Genomic DNA, 22,754 nt, shown 5'->3' on the forward strand with positions numbered 1-22,754 from the left:
AGGAAAGCACTTCAGCAATTTTCTTACTGTACCATTTCCTATCCCTCTTCCCTGTCCTTCCTCTTCAAATACACAGATGACAGCTTACATAACTTTTTGACACTATACACTTGATGGAGACCATCTTATTTTTTGTGGCAACCAGTGGCCTTTCAGTCCAAACCTACATACAAAGATGCTGATCAAAGGAGAAAGATTTAGGAAGGAGAAGCCGCTGATATTTTTCTTAATCTCCTTAGTTTCTTTCTTGCTATATCAAGTAACAATAATTCTTTGTAAAAGGTATAAAACATGTCTATTAGTAGTTGTCTTCAGCACTGATTTTTCAAGAATTCTGTGATCTATCAAAATGTCTTAATCTACTGATTTATCTTTCCTGCCACCATGATATATATATAAATGTACTCCCTGTATTATTTCTAAATCAAGAATAAAAATTAATGGATTGGATTGTCACTGCAAGTATTATACCTCTTATTACACCTGATGTTAAATTAAATTCTAACAAAATATCACTCTACTGTGCAAAAAGACAGCATTACGCAACTTTAACATCTCACAATGACTTTAAGATCATGAAATTGACCATGTATGTTAAATTACATTGGTTTTTTTATGAAGAAACTTTAAAAAAGAAAAATAATCACATCACTGATTTGCTTCTGTAAGTAGAAATTTACTGAAACCAGAAGCCATTTAAACCCCTGACTATCCAAAAAGCCCATTCACAGACTAGGACTGAGCTTTCACAGTCCTCCTTCCTACTACATAATTTTCCCATCTCTCTCTTACACCAAAGTGTTTCCACACCCACCCCAAACAGCTTCTCTCAGACCTTTTTCTTTTCTCTAGAAATTATCTCAAATCTCCCTCAACATTGCTTCTTTTGGTCACCTCTCTCCTGAGCTGCTGAGGCCATACACCTCTCCATTCTCTCCTCGCCCATTCTCTCTACCAGAATTACTCTTCTCTATCTGTGCCTATTTGATATCCAATTCATCAAGAATAATGTCTGCATAAGAAGCTCCCATTGCATGTCCAGCTGTTCCCATCCTCTTGTGAACACTGCAATGTGACTGCAATGCAAATGTGATCCATCTCAAGAATCTTTTTACTCAAGTTACTTCACAGCTAAAATATTTTCCTAATCTAATTCATAGTATGGTTGAACTAATGTACTCCAACAGCACAAGGGAGAAAATGAGCAACATAGGGAATGGGAGAAAATGCTTCCTAATGTGGTTTACACATTTCTGCAATTTGCAAACATAATTTGATGTTTCAGCTATGTCAATCTAGCAGGTAGCTGCAACCAAAACTGGTAAGACTTAGGCCTCTCCTCACTCTTGTCTTTTTGACCCCACTCCTGCCTCCTCTCATTCTCCACATTCTCTCATTTGGAGATCATGAATCCACAGAGCTAAACTGATTCACCTGGCTGATAGGTCAAAAAATTATTCTTTTCATCCAAACAATCTGACTCACTCTGTAGCCACATTATCACTATATTCCATGAAAAGAAAATATTAGGAATGCCTGATAGGGACCACACATCTCAGAAGAAGCTTCAGTTTAGATCATGTTTGCTAGGATGTCTAAAGGCACCCTGAAATTTTTCTAAGTCTGGCACGTCTAGTGTATGATGCAAAACCTCATAAGACAGCAAGTAAATACCACATTGGCAGAGTCTCTGATCTACGGACAACTGCAAAAATATCTGAAGTTGTGGCTCTGCTGAACAGATGACAGGGGTTTCATGTGTCCTCAGTTATACTCTTCTCAGTGTCTGCTTTCCACTGCAATCAACAGATTTCAATTCGGTGCGCACAGCAAATTCCTGAAACTGATGGAATTCATTACACGCGCTATGAAGTGTGTTAACACAGTGTCATAAATGCTATCAAGTAAAAATCTCACAACCTCAACCAATAAAACTGTATTTCATATCTTACTGTAGAATTGCAGAATTATCACTCCCTGCAGCTTCCTTTACTTGCCTGTCTGCATATGGGTGGCCAAAGCCTAGATCTTCATATAAAATCCTCAAACAAATGTATACAGGCATACAAAGAAACTGAAATTGTTCAAAAGTATACTCTTCCCATTGTACATCCACACTGATTTAGTTTACAGTTAAATCTGAATATAAAAGCACATGAAATAGACAGCAAAGCACTGTATTCAGTACATGATGGCATTTTCTAAAGCCACTAGATTAGCTGATGAAATCCATTAATAATGACACTGGTTCATTTTACAAGGCCTAAGTTATGTCAGAAATGTAACATGCTCCTTCAATCAGTAAAGGAAAGTAAAAATATAAGAAATTAGATCCAGCATTAGTGAATCATTGTGGATGCAGAGGTCAGCCAACAAAGACAAATGAGTAATTAAAATAAACAACCTGGCAACCATTCAGCACTTGCATTCTCAGAATGTATTAAGTCTGAAAACATGTGACACAAAAGTAATTTGTCTACATTTTTTTTTCCATTTACACTGACTGCATACACTTTAAGACTTCAAGTACAAGCGGGTTCTAATTAGTATTAATAACAATTAATATCAACATTTAATGATTTCTTAATCCCCAGATATCTGGACCTGAAGTCTACAACAGTCTAGGCAAAACATCCAACATAATCAAAGACCACAAAACTGTATTAATTTACTATCAGTTCAACCTGTAACTCATTACTCAATCTGAAGTCAGACAGAATTCTGCTTCAGTGAAAACAAAATATAGCATGTTGAACTTAGAAAAGGCGTATGAAGAGCAGAACCATCACACGATGTGGTTAAGTTAGAAAGCCCTCAATTCTAGGCTGTCAAAGGAAAAGAGGATCTTGTAAATTTTTGAGGATGCTGTTTGGACTGTGGGAACAAGCAGCAACTGCAAGAGGGGCAAGTAAGGGATGGGTGTCAAGGTGACAAGAGGGATTGTTTAGAGAAGCTGGGTGCTGTCAGTGATGCTGAATGCAATTCTGTATGTACGATGTTGTGGGAGCTGCACAGGAAATTCAGTGAATGCCTGGTGGGGTCAGGATTATGAGTACAGAGAATAAGGAGGACTGAAACAGATACATGACATTACTAAACATCTACTGTGGTTTCCATGGGCTAACTGCTATTGGACTGAGACAGATAGTAATTCAAAACAGCTAATGGGAACTGCAAGAACCCTGAGAATCCTCCCCTCTACCCTGGCCACACTGGGACATTTACAACTATTTCTTCAACATTCATCCTACATGCTATGTATACAAGGTAACTATCTATCCTAAGCAAAAGACATTTCAGCATACAAACACCCACCAACAACCAAGTGATTTTATTAATGATTTCAAATTACTATTATTTACATAGTATCCAAGGCATAAGCAATCAGTTACTGAGAGATTCTTGGGAAATTACAGAAAATAATTTGGCATAGTAAGTGGATATAAAACTATTGATCATCTTTGTCACATCACCCCAACAACTATGCTTGATAACTATAATCCCAGCTCAAGCTCTTGAAGAGAAAACTGATTTATGAGGAAAATGTTTTGTATATTAGAACTATCCATTTACAATTAAAAAAGAATAATGAGCTTAGTTTTTTAGTATATAAGCTATAGTTTGTTCCAGACCAATACCTTAAACAGAATAAGAAACCACATTTATTAAGTCCTCTTTAATTTATGCTGTATCATGCACACTATTAGTTTTTCATTACAGTGTTTTATGTCAGAAACAAGCAGGAGATACTATCACAATAACAGGGCACCAACATGTCATCACCATTTTCTAAACCTCACTTCTCCCTAGGGGACTATGGGCAAACAGTAAAGAGGAAATAGCTAGACTCTTAAGAATCACTCAAGATGTGCACAAATCCTATTTGAACAGTTGGAAGCAAGTTATAACAACATTTGATTTGGCAAAGAGCATCATTCAGAACTTCAGATTTACCACCAGCATCTGTGTTTCAACAACAAAAAAATCTCAAAGAACTACAGTATTTATATGTCCTGTCAAGTTAGAGTCTTTTTTCTAATTTCTAGAATACTTATCTAAACATAATTGTGTATTAGATATCGCAAACTATGCAAATGTCTGCCAGATGGTGAACCCTCTCAATTGCCTCATCATTCATCACTCCATCAGGGAGAATGTGAAGCTTCTGCCAGATACCAGCTCCACTCTTCATTTCTTTACAAGAATTCCTTTTCTGACAAGGAGATGCACAGAGAGAAGCCAAAACTGCATTTATCTCACTGTCAGGATCAGTTCTGTATTTCTTTCTAGATCTGACCTGCAATAAGCTGTTTAAATAAACTTTCTGTTTAGTGGTTACTTGAATTTCATGCTAAGTGACCTTATCTGGAAGCTGTAATTCCATCATTGACGCTTGGACGGAGAAGCCCTTCTACCTGAAATGCACAACTCCAGCTGTTAAAGGCAGAAAAATTCTTCTCCATATTTGAACAAGTACTTCTGGAATAACTTTTCTTAATTTTTTGAGGAACTTGAAAACAGTCTTAAATGCATAAAAAAGATTTTCAAGCACTGAGTCACTCACAGGGAAAGTGCAGTACAATTAAGAACAACAAATCTTCAAGGCACAGAATTCAACAGACTTGTCACTGGTAAGTAGATCTCTTAGAAAGATTAGACAAAATATAAAGGAAATGAAAATGATTGACAATAAACTATATCATACAAAAGAAAAGGTTAAATAATGCTTATAAAGAAGAAAAATAAGAAATACAGTGAGAAATAATTTTTTTTAAAAGCATGTGAAAAACAAATGCACTAGTGCATCAGAATTTATTTTAAGATCTGAAAATTTAAAAAGTAATCATACAAACCATGCCAAAAAATAAACACAATTAAAAATGAGGTTTGAGTTTTAAGCCAACCTACTGGCAGGCTCTAGCCAAAACAGCTGTTCCCCATCACTCTCAATGAGATATCTCCTGAATAGGAGCTCCTGCAGAGACAAGAATCAACTAATCCAGAGGAAAACTAACTAAGAATGGAAGAGAGTCTTCAGGCAGAATTACCTGATGCTGCTCATGATTCAGTCTTGCAAACTGACAAAGAGAGCATAACCATAAAGCTGGGAGGAGACTAAGGGAGAATCCAAGGCCAAAGCAGAAATGCATCTGCAGCATCTTGCATTGAGACACCTTAAATAAGTCATCAAATACATTCTAAAAACTGATCTACATGATTATAGACATGTAAGTATAAAAATCTGAGAGCTTCAAGCAACACAAGTTCCAACTAAAAAAATAAGACAAACCAAAACAAATCAAAGACCATAAGGTAAGCTCCATCACTTAAATGTCATATGAAACAGGAAGACTGGAACTAGCTGAAATGATAAACTATTTTTCAAAATTCAGATGTTCTCTGCTTCACCAGAACTATTCACATAATCTGCAGTGAACAGCAAGTAACACATTCTCAGCCCTGCCCACACATTGAGTCTGTGGTTGAGTACCAACAATCAGCCATTCAGATCCTTTGAAGCACCTAGAGCTTCAGACTTGAAAATAATTCATCCATCATCCTGTTTTCAAGGCTTTGTCCGCTTTTGAAAACTTTATGGTTCCCCTGAACTCAATGCCATCATTCATATCTTCACCTTACCCTTTAAAAAATTCTCGAGTTCTACACACACACACACACACACACACACACCCCCCTACATTTGCATGCACAGTAAGTCCCTTCATTAAGGCCACCCATATTCAACTAAATATATTGAAAAATTACAAGAGACTTTTCCACTGATCAAGGCTCTAAGTCCATCAAACGGAAGTGAAGAAGAAGAATTGAAAGTGTTTTGTGCACAACACATCTTGATTTGAAATCATTTTAGAAATATTTCAAACTGTGTTTTTGTTAAAATATTAATGAAAATAATTGTTTTCATCAAAATACAATTAATAAATATGGGGGAAATCATAGTATGTACTTATTTATCAATCATTTGTGCGGCCTTAAAACATTAATACAAAATGGAAGGCTTACAGACAAAAACTAATGCGCTGAGAATTTGGTTATCACATTCAAAATCTGCCACTTGGAAATATGAACTGATTATGACTCTAAAGAGTCAACAGTAACCTGGGACTACAGACTAATGTAGTAGTAATTAGTAAACATGGCATACCACATCCATCCTAGTTTTTATCAAACTCTCTCTTCAAAGAGTCATTAGTACAAACAAAGTACATGAGCAGGACAAATTACAGAAAGCCAGATGGAAGCCAGATGAGTTCTTAGATGCAAAGGGAAGTAAGTAGGAAACAGATTGCCGGCCTTCACTTGTAAAAAACATCCAATCACAGATTCACAATGGCACACCAGTGACAGAATTGGGTGTTTCATGCTCTGATCCCAGTCTCTTCCTACCACACCTGTGAAAAATGCTTTTGGAGATGCTGCCTTAACCAGAGGATACCATTTGTCTGAGTCAGTTGCTCCAAGCCTTCAGAGCCAGTCAGCCATTGGCCAAGCCCTACAGTATCACAGCATGCCAGCCACACTCCACACCCTGCCTGGAGCACCACCTATGCCTCCCAGCAAAGTTTCACCCCCTGTACTGGGATCCACACTTCAGCAGTGATAGAAACCAGCACATCAGTTCCTACAGCAGCAGGTTTATTTGCCTGGACACTGGTAACACAGCGACAGCTCAGCCCAGAGATAAAGAACCATTTACCAAATACGCTAACACCATTAACCCTCATTCTCCTTTTTCCTAAGGCAATACCAGAGAGCTTCACATCACAAAGCAAAACCCCATGCCCAGCAGGAATCTCTAGCCATGGCAAGCCTCTTTCTTAGCTAGTTCTGCTTAACAGCAAAGTACCACTGATAGTAGTAGTCTTCCCATGTGAGCTCACTAGCATTTCTACCCAATGTGAAACCTTCCCTTCAAGGGACTTCATGTGCCACACTGACACATATTTCAATAAACAGCAACTGCACTTTGTCCTAAGAACCTGTCACCCCGCTGAAGTTTTAAAATTACTCCAATGTAGGTGTGACACAATAAGCAACAAGAACACTTCAGTTTCCTAGTCTTGTTTGTTTTTCCTTACAGCATTTTTCTCGCGTGAGCACTCAAGTCTTCTCTCATTTCCCTCTCTCTTGCTGTCCAGTATAAGCTGTAATTCAAGCCACACTGGTGAGAACAGAACAAACCTGCAATAAAAACATTTCTGAGACTAAAACGTCTGAGGGTATGTTAAAGGCACATATATCACTACAATTTATCTTCTGTAAACTCAAGCTAAGACTTTTACTCACAGTATGTTAAGCCACAGTAGTCCTATTTAAAACATGACTTGAGGAATAACTTTAATGTTACTGTTCAGCTGTGATAACTACAACAAGATTGAGTTTGAAACTCCAATACATGTTTCAAATAAAAATTAAATGCTAATCTGTAGGAGGACAAAAGTTCAGTCATTTGTCAATTTATGCATTTACACTTTAACTAAAGAAAAGCAAAGCAAAATATTTCAAATGCTGAAAACTGACATTATTAAATTACTGCACAATTCCCCTTTCTCAAAATAGATTTTCTTTGTATACCACTCTGGATCTATTCATGCCATTCATTCAGGAATCTTAATATTTAACTTCTTATTCTTTCTCTTTTGAACATCTGCTATGTCCTGTGCATATTATTATGCCTAAGAGAGAATATAAGAGTAAAAAACAGGGTAAAGGCAAAACAAGGCAAGAGCAAACAACCAGTTTGCTTAGATTGTAATTAATTATCTGCTTTTAAAATGTGGAATTTTGAGAAGACTATTGATTCAGCAGCCCTGAAAATACATCAAACTACTTCTAGATATTAAGCACTGTGACACTGAAAACAGCCCTACTCAAACAATATCTGCTCAGCAAATCAAGACTACATTAATTTTTTTCCTATGATGATTTTATCAGTCACATCATTCTCTGGGAGAAAGCCCACCCTGACATCTAATTCAAGCCATGAAGCAACCTCTAAGATGTTGGCTCTTGCTAAAATTAAATGTGCAAGCAGCAAGTCACCACACAACTGCAACTTATTTTTTCAGGATGTTGGAAGATGTTCCTTATGTTCAGATAAAATTTATTATGTTGAGAAAGACCCCTTCAGTGATCATTTTAAATTAAATGTTTTAATACTTTAAAACCCCTGTAGGCTTCATTGCAATTCAAATTATAAATACTATTTATCCAATCTCACTCAACAAATAAATAGGACAGAAATATACCCACAATTAAAATGACAAAGTTTCTTCTATAATATACTGTCACATCTTCCAAGATAAATGGAGTCAAACACAGAAAATACACAACAAATTCCATATTTGTTAAGTTCCCAAATTCCATATTTGTTAAGTTCCAGTTGCATTTCTTTAACAACTTAAGCTATTTGAAGGAGAAACATGCCTGAAGATTAACATAGCATGTCTTCATTAATGACTGTGGCATATTTAGGTGATCTTTCATTTGAGAACCTTTAAAATCATTGTAGTGAACACTTACATCCTTGCTGAGGAGATATTAGGTTTTCCTGGTTATCTTCCAGACACTTTAGAAAGCAGTCCATTAAGTATTTCTGACTACTTGTACTTACAATCTGTGGCTTTTAAATGTGCATTTCTACTTCATCCATTACTTCAGGATAAAAACACAACCTTTGCCAAGTATTCAGTTGAAATTCAGTCTTTATGGAACAGGTCACTTGTGGGTAGTATAGTCAAGCTCCTTGCTTCAAGAATAGTAAGAATATAGAATTCTAAACATTAAAATCTGCTCCCTTGATGAGATGGGACTTTTTACCAGATTTTAGTCTACTTCAGTCCACACACTATAGTTAATTAGGTTAAGAATATGTGGCAAAAGCTAATTCTGTATTATCTAACACAATCACTTGTTCAAAGCTTCTTACATTTCTTAAAATTTCTTGTACTTTCAGCTGAATAGATGGAATTTTAACCCAGTGAAGTTGTTGGTAAAGTCAATGAACAAATATCTCAGAGGATATTTAAGGTTCATGTAGAGTAGCTAAAAGTACAATCTAAAATAAGAGAATGCACAATAATCAAGCATTATATACCTTCGTTACTCCTAGAAGTAATGAATTTGAAGTAACTGTGACACCACTTCCAACTAAAGCTTTTCTTAGAGCTGAGGTATTAGTATTACTAAGGACTTTCTCCTATACAGACCCTCAACTAATGTGCAGCTTCTTCACAACCAAAATGATTTACAGAACTTCTCTTCTATATCTGAGTAACATCTGCATGAAATTTATTGAGTCTAGCATTTTCGAGACCTGCACTTTGTAATAAACCCAGTTGCTACAGGCCAAGTTAAAAGTTGGAAGAAAATATGTACAGACACACAGTGTGCCTTTACAAAGTCATTTCCATAAGAAACTAGGCTAAAAACTGCAGTCATAATTTGGAAACTGACACTTCCCTCTCCAGAACACCTTTTTTTTCTATTTTGACTTAACTGGCAATACGTGCCAGAGAGTCTGCTAGTATCCAAACAAAACTGTTTCATTAAAATCTGAAAATGTTGCTAGGAAATCATCTTGGTTTTTTTACCCTAGGATACATTCTTATATTAATATGCCTCTGTAATAACATATTACGTAAAAATGGGTGTTACATATAGACTTTCTCAGTCAAGCAGAAAGATTTGTTTGCATTTGGTTGTGCAGCCTTGCTGCTAACACATTAACTCAATACTCCTTGTATTTAGGTCAAAAAGGTCCTGGAAGGGAGGAGGCATGCACACATGCCTGATCAATGCTCTAAACTTGAGCAGAGAAAGGACAGCACCACAGAGGAAGCAGTTGGTGCCACAATGAAACGAGCCAAAGAACACAACCACAAAAGGACTGTAGAAGATGATGAGCCAGCAGATGTTGAAACGCTCAAGGTTATTTCTGCTGTAACAGTTTAAGATCAAACCACTCTGTTTTCTGCAACGTACTTGGGCACGATAACAACGAACGAATGCTACAACCAGCACAGCATTCCATGGTGTTAACACAGGACAGGATCAATGTGGGTATTTATCAGAGGCACTGTCAGGGCTCTGAGAACACCAAGTCCTCAAACACCATCAGCAGCCCCACCTGCAGCCCCCCCTAGCAGGCCCAGGAGCCATTTCAGCTCAGGACTGCCCCAGTTCTGGTGAGCTATGTTGTTGACATCTCTGGGCTCAGGCCCCATTCTCTGCTGCTCCTGACCATTTGATCAGATTTTTAAGATCAGAATCACCCACTGGTGCCTTTCTTGACCCAGGTGGACTGCAGCAGAGTCTCAGCCCTGGGCCTGTCCTCCCACTGACCCCTCCTGCAACTCCCCAGCACAAAGGTCACTGGTCTCCCCATCAGGCACAACCACAAACGATAAAAAGAAGTTGAGGGAAACTAATTATCAAGTAACACTCGAGCAGCAGTATGAATATGGACTTTTCATTGTTGCCAAGAACAGGGATGAGGAGGTTACTCTGAAATGCTGAATCAAACACTGTCAGGCCAGTACTGAAGCAGCAAACTGAAAGATAAGGAGCAGTCCAAGGCCTTGTAATCAGACTTCTCTTGGGCAAGATGACAACAGTGACTTCATCCCGCTGAGGGGAAAACCCTGCAGACCAGTGCAGGAGGAGGCTCACCTGCAGGACAGACCGTTCAAACCAGTGTTGACCCCAGCAGGCGGCTGAGTAGTGTGTTATGAAGTAATAACTGGCACGAGAAAAGATCCCTGAAGGGAGGCAAAGCAGCAAGGAAAAATAATGGTCTGTGCAGTCTACACAGCTCTGAGCAAAACAACGGCTGATGCTGGCAACAGTGCTCTGCTTGCAACAAAAACCTATGCTGCAAAACGGTGCAAAACAAAAATCTGCTTCAAGACAGTTTGCAAGGTGATGCCTATCAGTGATGTGCCACAACTGGTTAAGTTCATTGATGATGTGAAGAGAAAGTGTTTACAAGTGGTAGCTCAGTGAGGGCACCACCTGCTCCAGCACTCACAAGGTGCAACAGGCAGACTGTAGCTCTCCCTTTTCTCAATCAATACCTTGCATGCTGTACGGAGATCTTTGTTTAAGTAGTGACAGTTTCTAATGTGGATGGTATTGCTTTCCTCTCTGCTACTTTCTGGTCAATAGAAAGCCAACAAGGAAAAGTCAATTTCTCACAAGGTTGTGTGAGAAATGTGGAGATGAGGTATAAAGATATAGTACCTGTACATCTAGAATAAAGTTCATGGATAACAGTAGATGACCTCTGAAGAAAGAGCAAATAAAACCAGCACATGTAAATGAATGCAGACTAACCTGTCCTTTGAGATTTCAAATTAAATATTGTTCATCTGTCTTCTTAGGCATGCTACAGCCACACCTCAAACCGGTTAGCTGCTCCAGTAAATCTTTTTAATTTCCATCTTTTCCTTGACTTTCTAGACCAATTTTTTTCTTGATTCTTGAATTTTTTTTCATAGTCCTCTTATTTTATTACAAGCTTATCTTGCAATCTTTTAAGTACCTCCTTATAGATCTGTTCCTGAAAATTTAGTGGGGACTGTGTCACACTCAGACCCACTGTTTTCCAGATACCTTCTTATTGATTTCCAAAACTATCTGCTTTCTCTTTTTACCTACCTTTAAGAAAAAAAAAATCAGTAGAATTGAATTTAGTTTAGGAAAGGCAAGCTCTGCCTTCAAACACAAAATGTACCTTAGACCTCACAAAGTATTTGACAAACTTCAAACACTTCATGAGAGTCATCTAAGAACAAATTAAATTAGCACACTCCTCACACTGAGATATTCAAGGATTCTGTGTAGTTTTCTGGTGTATTACTTGCTCATTAATGCTGGTTGGTTTTATTTAAGTGCTCTAATGCTTTTATAAAAACAGAAACAGCTATGGAAGTAATAAGGCTAGTAGTACTACCACATTTCAATGTATTTTAGGAAATACAGTGCATGCATTGCAGCACTTCTAATCTTACATGTTACCTCCCTGAAAAACAAAAATTGTACCCACCACATAAATGTCATAATTATAGAGAAAAAGCAAGCACTTTGGGTGTACATTGTTTATATAACTTAATAATAGGGATACATAATCCAGGTGTGCATAATTACTGCTTATAATAACCATAAAAACCAAAGTACTTGCTTAGTTTTCATGATTCACTCACCAAAAAAAGAAATTACACAGCAACATTTACATAATCTTAGGTACAGTTATGGTAAAAAGAATGTGCAAGAGATATTATTATGTACTAATTCTAAACCCCATATTCTGACTTTTAATATTTTAAGTTCAAATATTTAACAATAATTATTAAATATTTTTGAACCATAACAGAACACATTAAAAATAAGTCTAAATTTTATGGATGATCTCCTTCATAACTTAATATTCTTATTTTATATAGTCATACATCATTCAAGGGACTGTCAGATTATCTGAATACTGAAAGCTGTAAAGCCCTGAATATGAGAAAACAAAGTACTAGAAATGCCTATACACCAATATGCAATAAATAGTACAATATCTATGCTTTTTTAAATACACACTCATATGTACTTCAAATACTGAAAAAGTAAGCAATTTGGTCTTTAGATTTAGCAGCATGAGAGACAAGATACATGAAAAAAACCTGTAATTGCGTAGACATGGAATTAATTGTGGATATTTAGGACTGCAACTAGAAGGGAAAAAATGTACCACCAAACTGATAATCAGAGAAAAAAGCCCAGGTTAATCTATACAAGTTCATTGTAGTTAAGAGATCTTTTCTTGGGGGCTTTGGGTCACACCAAGCAAGCAAGAGACAGACAAGTCATACCAATAGTATGTCAAGGACTCAATACTTCCAAAAATCTGTATGCAGAAAGATCAGAGCTTCCCTTTTTCTCTGACAGAGGAGGGGCCCCAGCTTTCATGCTTTTCTGGCAAATAGAGGGAACATGGCCAACTTTCTTTGCATTTGCTGGCCAAAAGCTGAGACAGTCTCTGTCTCAATTCAAACTTTAAAACCTTTATTGGGATGCATATGGCTGCTCACAGAATAGAGCTTTATTGTAAGCAAAATGGCTAAGGCAGGAAAACCAGGACACAAAGGCTTTTTTTTTTTAATTATCCACAGATTTCTTTGACTCAAATGCACAGAAATGTATGGGAGAGTTTTGCTAAATGCAAGTTCAAGCAAGAACAAGAAAGCAAAGGCTGGTTTTTTTCTTTTGTCCAGGGCTTTCCATTCTTCTCAACAGCAACCTCAGAGCTCCAATGCTGTCATACCAAACAATTTTCCTTGCTTTGAATCTGTGCACACACCTTCCTCAAATATTTTTACAGCTCTCCCACTAACTCCTAAGTCAATTCTATGCAGCTTTCTGTAAAGCACCACAGGTGAAATGAAGTTCAAGGGTGCACTGAAGCTGTTATAAAGGATAATACTATACTGTACTGTTGTACTGTGGTACAGTATCTTCTGAGGCTAAAATTAGAAATTTTAGCCTCAAAACCAGCTTTCTGTACCTAGCCAACAAGACAACTGACTATTAAGGATAAACATTTTCATTATCAACTTGCATAACAGAATAAAGAGTATGTGTAACAAAACGAAGGGATGACACCAACATGAAGTTAAGCTTTGGGTAAAGTAGAATGATATTCACAAATTTTAAGAGAATACACAATTGCCTCTTCTGGGAGGGTGGAAGTGAAGATGTCCAGAAAACCCATTACTATCTGTGAATCACTAACATTCCTACATCTATCAGGTAACAAAACTCCAAACAAATGCTATGATCTGAATCCTGAAAGAAAATTCAGGCAGGCATAGTAGTCTAATACTAAACAGACATTTGAAAGATGTTACTGCATATTTTAACACTGACCTGTTTTACAGCCTGCTGTCTAGGGAACTGTTTATTTCCGCACACCACTACTGAACCTGGCTTGCAAATCTAGAATCACAGTTCACAAAGTATAAAGAAATAATTTCTGAAGGGGATTCCCAGTAGTGCCAATTCTTACAGTCATGTACTCAGAGAGGCACTGTTTTTCCAGAAGCCCTAGTTGTACTATTATATAATTACTAGTTGTACTAGTAATATAATTATTCATAATCTGAACCTTAAAAACACAACCTTTCTTTATAAAAACAAAATGAAAATTGGAACAATAATGGTTTAATAATTCTAAGACAAAAAGGAAGGTTCCATGGAAGGAAAATGAGATCTTGGAATTTGATGCTCTAAATGGTGCTGACAACACATTTTCATAATAAAAATCAGTTTGTTGGTATGTCCCCAGAATAGATCAGAATGACAAGACAAAACAGTGAAAATACATCTCAATTGTAGATATTATCCGTTTATTAATATCATAAACTATCCCATTAGTTTTTTAATGCCCCCAAAGTTAATCTAAAATTTTAGTATTTCCTTATCTTGATAAAGCAGAAGGACATTTACAACCCAAAATGTTGATGACTTTAAGGGATTCATATTGCTTTATACAAATGAAACCACAACATTTTAAACAAGACTCTTTCTTCCCTGATCCCTGAAGTCCTTATATCTCCTACTACAAAGAAATTAGAAGTTTTAAGACAGAGTTCCAGAATTTGCTGCACAAACATAATCAGAGCAAGTAAAACATTCTTCCGAAAAGTGTTCATAGTGAGTGACACAGGGATCCAGCAAAAAACATTTGCCATAGCTCAGAATTTGCTGGAACAAGAAAAAATTTCAGCTGACCACTAAGAACAAAAATAAAAGCAATGAATAATTTAAGAGACTCATAAATGCCTTCTTAGTCATGGGCCTAAACTAACATTTTACAAGAATATTCTTTCTTTATTGCAAATCCAAAATGTTTCCATAACTATATATAAACAAATTCAATCTGCACAAATAGATTGGTAGTTGACAATACCTGCTTAACACAAACAAGAACCAACAGTATTAATATTATACTCTTTCTCCACAGTGAAACTGGCTGCTAAAGCTAGATTTGTAATGACCACAGAATTCCTATACCAGGGTACTACATATACATTTAACTTTTATTTTCTTTTAGAGAAGTTAGGTGAGAATGGGAAATGAGAAATAGTCAACTTTAGACTTTTATCTACAAATGTTTTCTGCTTAAGTAACAAGAAGGCTAGTTTGGCTTAGGTAAATAAAAACACTGTCTTCAACCTGACACATCTAAAAAAAAAATTAACTAATTAATAAACAATTCTGTTTCATACTGCAAAGTTAGTTTAACCATGTATTGCAGTCCTGCAGTCTCTGAAATGTTTTAACTAGGGGGACAAAAGCATAACAAGTACCACAATGAAAACAACAGCAACCAGCACTACATGGACTTGGCCTAAGCTAGTATAATTTCATGAGATGATGGAATATTGATAGCTACTTTCTAAATCCATCCAACAAAAAAACAAAATTAAAAAAACCCCATAATTGTACTTGAATACTTAAATTACCCAGGCTAATGATATAAGGAATGCCTCTAAGTGGTACTGTCAAGGAGGTTTTAGTAAATGACACACATAAGAAACTATCTATTTTTATGTTGTTATTTCTCCCTATTTCATTTCTAAGTCTATTGAGTGAACACCACCACTGAAATTGAACTTCTTGCTTATACTTTTCTGAATAAAAGCACAGAATAAGACATGTATATTCAAATAATGACAGCAACATTCTGAGTAGCTCTTAAGACAAAAATATTTCCAGCATATGTCCAGCTGTTTGATTTTATTGTTTCTATTTTTGTTGTCTAGGCCATAAATTGATTATTAAGAAAAACACAAACAAAAAAGGTGCAATCATAACAAAATAAAGGTAATTATGCAAGATTCTTCCCTTTTTGTATGTTGTTTGGAGGTAAAAAACAACAGACTATTCATGCTACACTGAAAATCTTCAAGGGCTCTAAAGGAGCCATATTAAGAAATATTCTTCACCTAAAAAATGCAGAAGTACCATAACACAAAAGATTTCAAGAAGCATTACCTGGCTGGTCCTCTTTGACACCACTGCCACTGAATATGTTACAAAACCTCAGGCTGTGGCACCCAGGAGTGAATGTGAACTCCAAACCTGAGTGGGGACTCAGCCTGTTTGCCAGCCCCTCCTGCAGTCAGAAATCCAGGGCCTTCCAGCCTTGCAGAGATACTTCTCTATGTTTACAGCTTCCCATAAGTGTGCTGAACTATAAAACGGGTGCACACTGAGTGATCAGAAACTTAACACTTTCACAAGAAATACCTGCAATGAGGTTATTTTCCCACTGCTTTCAGCAGAAACAATGCATGTACTCACAGAACACCTGACACACTTGAAAGTCACTGGAAGTGTGACTCTAGAAAAAGTTAGAAAAATACTAACCAATTATTAGAAATGGCCCACCAATGGGCAACAATCTGATATAAATGCATTTTAACATATTTGTCCACATTGAACAATAGCTAACTGGTTGAAAATACATCTTTGAAAAATGTCAGAGTATGAAAATTACCTAGAATTAGAACAGAAGCAGAATACCATCTTCAAAACGCAAACCAGCCTGGAAATTACAACACTGCATTTTCTTTTCCCCTTGCGATTTGGTACATAGCTAAAAATCCAAAACCTTAAAGGAATTAAAAAGGAAGCATTCACATCAATAAAGTTCCTCGAGAAGAAATCTACAGGTTGTTCTGTGATGTGAACTGTCTGTAGTGCACAGAGCAGTAGCTGGTCCGGTATGATCCCTTTTTATCTTGCTAAATTCCAAAGGCAAACCAAGTTGGTTTTCCCCAAAACACTGCTGAAAGGTATTTGTACCACTACAGAAAGAAATTAACCTAATCCAAGCAACAGAGTTTTGTACTTGCAGCAAAGGAATGCATTATGAAAATGTTTGAAAGAAGATGCAGTGTAACAAAAACCTCAAATACCAAAGATCACTGCAGCAGCATTCTTGCTGTATGCTGTAGCGCAGACAGAGAAAAATACTGTGGGAGGAGAGATCTCGCATCAGAGCATTGTCTGAAACAGCAGACAGCAAGGTCCTACTACACAAGGCAAGGTCAACGCAACTGGAGAGTCATCTGTTTAAGAAAACACACTATTATTAGATGCAAGTTATGCAGCACTTGTGCATACTAACAGAATAAAACCATTACCCCAAAAATATTTTCAAATGGTAGCTTCGACTTTGCTCTTATTGTTTTTACTTTTTTGTGTCTCATTTAAAACGTTGAAATAAGAACACTAAAAATGTCTGAGCATTTAATTTTTAAATTACTTATGAAATGTTACAACTGACAAATACAATAGTATACTCTTTTTTTTTAATGAGGAGGCACCACTGAAAATGTTGTAACAAGTCATTAAACATTCCTTACTGATAGCAATATAAAATAAAAAGTATCCCACAGTGGACAGCCGATCTAAACCCTAATGATACGTCTCAGACTACTGTAGACTGTCACAGTACCTATACTGGCCCACAGAATACTTCCTCTTAAAGGACTCAAGCCAGCACTGTCTCTACCCCCAGTGCAAGTACACACAAGTTTCAGATGTAAAGAATGCAGGAGGCAGCTCCATGGGGCACGGCACATACTCCACAAGGTTTGTGTACCTGCTGCTCTAAATCATTTACTGAAAGAGCTGGTATTACACTGACACTTGATAAATTGGAGCAATGTAGCAGGCTCTGGAAGAAGGATAATTCTGGTGGGGAGCTGAGCTCGTTCCTCTCAGCTCTTGTTACCAGGTTTCAGAAAGGGCTGCCACATCAAGCTCTTGCTTGAGCATGTTGGAACATTTATGAATGACTGGGTAGTTAGGAAGAAAGTATTGTGGATGGCCTAGTTTAAAATCAGTGACATTAATTATGTCTTGCACAGAGATGCCAGCGTGACAGAGTATGAGAAACCAGAGGACCAGACTTTGATCGCACATTGACATACAAATTAACTTCTTTGTTCCAAGTAAAAACCAAAATTCTGTGCCTTGAAACAGAATAAAAATATTTCCTCCCAATATAGGAAATTCATAGAATTTATCCTCATTAATAAATAATTCATAGAATTCATCCTCAGGTCCTAAACACAAGTCTTGTTTCAGCAGATAGATGCTTTGCTCAAAAAAAATCAAGGAGTGAAATATGACCAATATCTGGCAGTACCATGACTATGGAAAACCCTACCCATAAGCAGATATATATATACAGATATAGATATATAGGTTTGCCAAGACAAATAAAGCAGTATGCAGAGTAATCTGGATCTGGACTGCTCTCACATAATATGTACTCAGACATGTAGGTCCTCAAGGACATGAGCAACATCTCTCTTCTAAATGACTGAGAAAGCTCAGGAAGGGACAAAATTAAGGAAAACATGGATTTAACGCTAGCATGCTAACGGCTTTTTAAAACAGAGACACGATGAAAAGTGTTACTTACAAATGAATCAGACTGCATATTAAAGGTACAGACAGCTGTTAACCTGCTGTCTGCACAATCAAATGATAGCCATTGCTCAATGAAACCATCAATGGCTGCATTGTGAACAGGCATGAGAGTAAGTCAGTCCATGTTGGAGCTGCATGATTTGTTCCAGCCTTTCAGTTACTGGTATTTTCAAGAAGTATATAAAACTAAAAAAATACGCGAATTATTGCTAATAACATGTATCGTCATTTATAAAATTTAAGAGTCAGTCATGACCCAAAATCTGTTTTGTACCAAGCGCTGTAGAAACAGGAAACAAAATCACAACCCATGTTCTGAAGTGTGGTCATCAGTGTTTTAAAAGAAAACACTCCTAAAGAAATGCTTTTATAAATACACACATAAATTAAGATGATCACTAAAAAACCCTTCGTTTAATGTTTAATAAAAAAATCCCTATGCAAATCATGGCCTTCTAATGAAATAATAGATTAATTACTTATTGCCTCCTTAACTGAAGTTTTTCTCAAATTCTCATTTAAAATCCAAGAACTATTAGTAAATTATAGCTGTTTTTCTCCAAAAAAGAAGGAAGAGCTATTAATTAAGCAAAATGTTTCTAGTGGTTATAAATCTACACTCTTTCATGAACAGTCGCAGCTGCCACTTTTCAATACGTGCCTTGCTCCTATATTGGATTTCCATGCAGGTTCTAGTCACTAGTGAATCTTAACATCCATACTTCTCTTAAATAAAACAGTCCTTTGATAAAAGTAATACTTCCATGGATACTTACAAATAGTGCTCAGATTGTTTCATTACATTCTTTTGGATAACCTAAAAAACTAAATAGAGAGAATTTCTTTTTCTCATATTACCTTATCATCTCCATGAACTTGCTCTGTGATCTCCAATTACCACAGTTTTGAGAAATTCTTTATTCTGCAGTAGGGCTTTCATGTTTCTTGATCTGAAAGTTTTACCTTGTGGTTTGAACATCACACTTTTATTGCATAAACTACATCACATTAAATTAATGTTAACTGAGAGGACAGGAACTGCACTGCCTCATCTACAGTCACAAAGTATTAATAACAAACTTTTTACCATGTATGAAAACACAAAGGAACTCATTACAGTATCTGAGATTACTACCTCAATATGGCAAGAATTAATTCTATTTAGATGACTATGAAAGCAAGACTTTTAGAAATCCTCAACAAATTTATGCAGATGGGCATACATGTCCATTATGTCTTGGGAATTTCTCTTGAGCACTTCCTACTACACAAAACAGTGTCTGTTTCTGGTTCCACCTTGTATGTTTCACTGCTCACATATTTGTTGCAGTGCTTTTGTAATGATCACAAACACCGGTTGTTTGCCATTGACTTTTTAAGGGATGTGATAGCACAGATCAAAGATGATTATTTGTAGCTGGAAAAAGATGATTTCTTAAACTACATAATAGTCACTGCTCTGCAATGATTACTAAGAGGCTGCTTCATAATTGACAGGTTCTCTGATATTTCAAATATACAAATGTAAAGGATGGAAATATTTAGCAAACTTTTGTTTGCTAAATAATCCTCATACAAACGCAGAGGATGGAAATATTTGGAAAACTTTTTAATCAAACTTTTAGCATAATAAATACAACAAGAAGGCAAATTCTGCTCCTTACACAAATGCCTCACTATGAAACAAAACATTTCACTGTTCCTTGAAGTACAGCTGATCCTTCAGGCATTTCTCTACCACTCTTAATCCAGCTCTTTCATTTCCTTTATCAGAGGAAGCCCAGTTCACAGTCACCTGTATAGGCTCTTCCCTTTATCACCTGTGCTGGTGGCATCCCAAGAGGGTGCAGCAGAACAGATAAGTATCACACCTAGACACTCTGGTCCTGATCCTACAAACACTTCAGCGAAACTACTTCTGTAAGTGTTTGCAGACTTTGAGTCTTTCTAACTCAACAACACTTCAGCAAGTGGGGCAAAGAGAAGTCTGGAGCTGGGAGGAATGCACTGCCCCTTCAAGCCTGGGTGTCAGGGCCTGCAGCACCCCTAAAGAGCAGAGACCCACGGAGGGAGGGAGAGAAACAGCAGCCCTTGTCTCTTACAGCAACAGGCTCCTTCCAACGCCACATCTCCGATGCGCTGCACCAATCTGGGACTAAATTTTGCCAGACTTTAACGTAAAAATTACAAGTGATGGTACAATCGCAGTGGAAGAGAGAAAGCGAGGGGCGAATTGAGAACAATTTCCAGCATGTGGGATAAGGGCAGCCCACCCCAATTTTCATTTGGGGTTCCCTTGAATCCTGCCAGAAGAAGGGGGAGAATCCGTAAGCCGAAGGTCAGGCGGGGAGGGCGCGGGCAGCGGGGGCTGCGGAACATGGCCGCAAGCCGAGCCCCCGCCCGCCCCCGTGCACGGCCGCAGCGGGTCGGCAGCCCTCGGCAAGCCCCGGGTCCACGAGAGCCGTGGGGGCCAGGACCCGGCCGCAGAGAGCCCCCATAGGAGAGCCAACCGCGCTCGGGAGTCAGGGAAAGAGCCCGTGAGAGCGGGCTGGGGTGTGCAGGGGACGCACCTTTCAGCGTCCCCCGGTATCTCGTCCTCCTCCTCGGGTCGGCGGCGACTCCAGCGGCGGCGGGGCCGCGGCGGCGGAGCGCTCTGCGGGACGGGGCCGCCCCCGCCTCGCCAGGGCTCCACGGCCGCCGCTGCCCGGGGCGCCGGAGCGAGCGAGGCGCCTTCCCCGGCGGGCAGGGGGCGGGGGCTGCGGACGCGCACCGCCCCGCCGGGCCCGGGAGGGACGGGGAGAGCTGGGGAGGGGCGGCGGGGCAGTGCCGCCGGTTCAGTCAGCCGCGGACAGAGGGCGTGGGGCCGCCCGGGAGAGGTGCCGCGAGACCGCCCCTCCTCGGTGGTGGAGAGCGGATTTCTCCCACCGGATGGCTGCCCTCAGGACGGTCGCTAGGATCAGCCGCTGCACGCGAGGCAGATGGGATGCGGCAGCTCCTCCTTGTCCTGCCCGGGACAGCCCCGTGCTCCCGCAGGCACGGTGGAGCACCCCGCAAGTGCGGCACCGCTGGCCCCTGCCCCGCGTGCGCGCGGCTGCTCCTGAAGGACCGGGCGGCTCCCGCTGAGGGGACTCCCGGAGCCAGAGAGCGCGCCCCGGGTCCCGTCCCGCCGCTGGGAGCTTCCAGCTGGAGCCGCCCGCGGAAGAGCTTCCTCCTACCTCCCGCAAACGGGCGCCGTCGGCCAAGCGCCCCAGCTCCGCGCCTCCGCACCGCGGAGTAGCGGCGCCGTGCCGCGCGGCTGGAGCCGGTCCAGCGCCATCGCCGTGCGCGCCCTGCGAGCGGGGGCCGGGGCGGGGGCGGGCCGGGCCGCGGCTGCCTCAGCGCATCGGAATGTGGGCCCGCGCCCCCCGCCCGCAGCGCCCCGGGCGCGCCGCGGAGCGCGGGAAGCGCGGCCGCGCTCCGGAGCGGCTCGGGGAGCGCAGCCTGCCCGGTGCCTCGCCCCGCAGCATCTCCGGGGCCAGCGCGGAGCCTAGGCAGGGCAGCGGAACGCGGCGTGGCTTCATCGTCGCTGCGGGACAGCGCGGTTTGGTGAAGGCAGCAGTGCTCCTCTGCCTTCGATTTTTTCCGCACGAGAGTACAAGAAAGAAAAGTCTCAAAGTTCTAGTTTAAAGGAACCATTCTCAGATTTTAAACTGGCCAGAGTTGGCTATAAGCTAACGCGTGTTTGTTTAGGACGTTTTATGTGAAGGACACCGATTCTCACAACAAAGGTATGCGCGGATTGTGTCCCAGTGTGGGGCTGTGAAACTTATAGTTCGTTTATTTCATTCTCTTTCAAAGCAAGGAACTCGTCGTACCATTTTACATTATACTATTTAGATTACTACCACTTGAAAATCAGATCTATCCCTACGTATTCTACTTTGTTACCTGAGCAAACACATGTCACCTCATTGCAACAATTATCTTGTGAGCATAATACATGAGTATTGATGTCGTGTAGACAGTAATAACAGTGGAGAAAGTCTATTAGCAAATACTCTATTCGACAAATACATCCAAAAAGCCAGTGAAGTTACCCACTGGTAAGTTACATATTTTCAAACAGGTTTTATGTTGTTATTTGGATTTTTAAAACAAATCAGGTCAGGTACAGTATGTTATGTATTTGTTCACTTATTAATTTCTGGCTTTATATTTATTATCCATTCTGAGTCATTCCATGGCTTATAGGTTCTGGTTAT

General features: G+C 39.2%; 1 protein-coding gene across 2 annotated transcripts in view; it reads right to left on the bottom strand.

Annotated features, from left to right (window-relative positions):
- The window catches only part of PLCE1 (phospholipase C epsilon 1), a 137,875-nt gene extending 116,653 nt beyond the window's left edge, over window positions 1-21,222 (bottom strand). For both annotated transcript variants that reach the window (XM_059851618.1, XM_059851617.1), the window contains exon 1: window positions 21,084-21,222. The gene's annotated coding sequence lies outside the window, so the exon portion shown is untranslated. The remainder of the gene's footprint in view (window positions 1-21,083) is intronic.
- Between the last annotated feature and the right edge of the window lie 1,532 nt (window positions 21,223-22,754).

This window comes from Haemorhous mexicanus, chromosome 7 (assembly GCF_027477595.1).
Source record: "Haemorhous mexicanus isolate bHaeMex1 chromosome 7, bHaeMex1.pri, whole genome shotgun sequence".
In the NCBI taxonomy this organism is placed as follows: Eukaryota; Metazoa; Chordata; class Aves; order Passeriformes; family Fringillidae; genus Haemorhous; species Haemorhous mexicanus.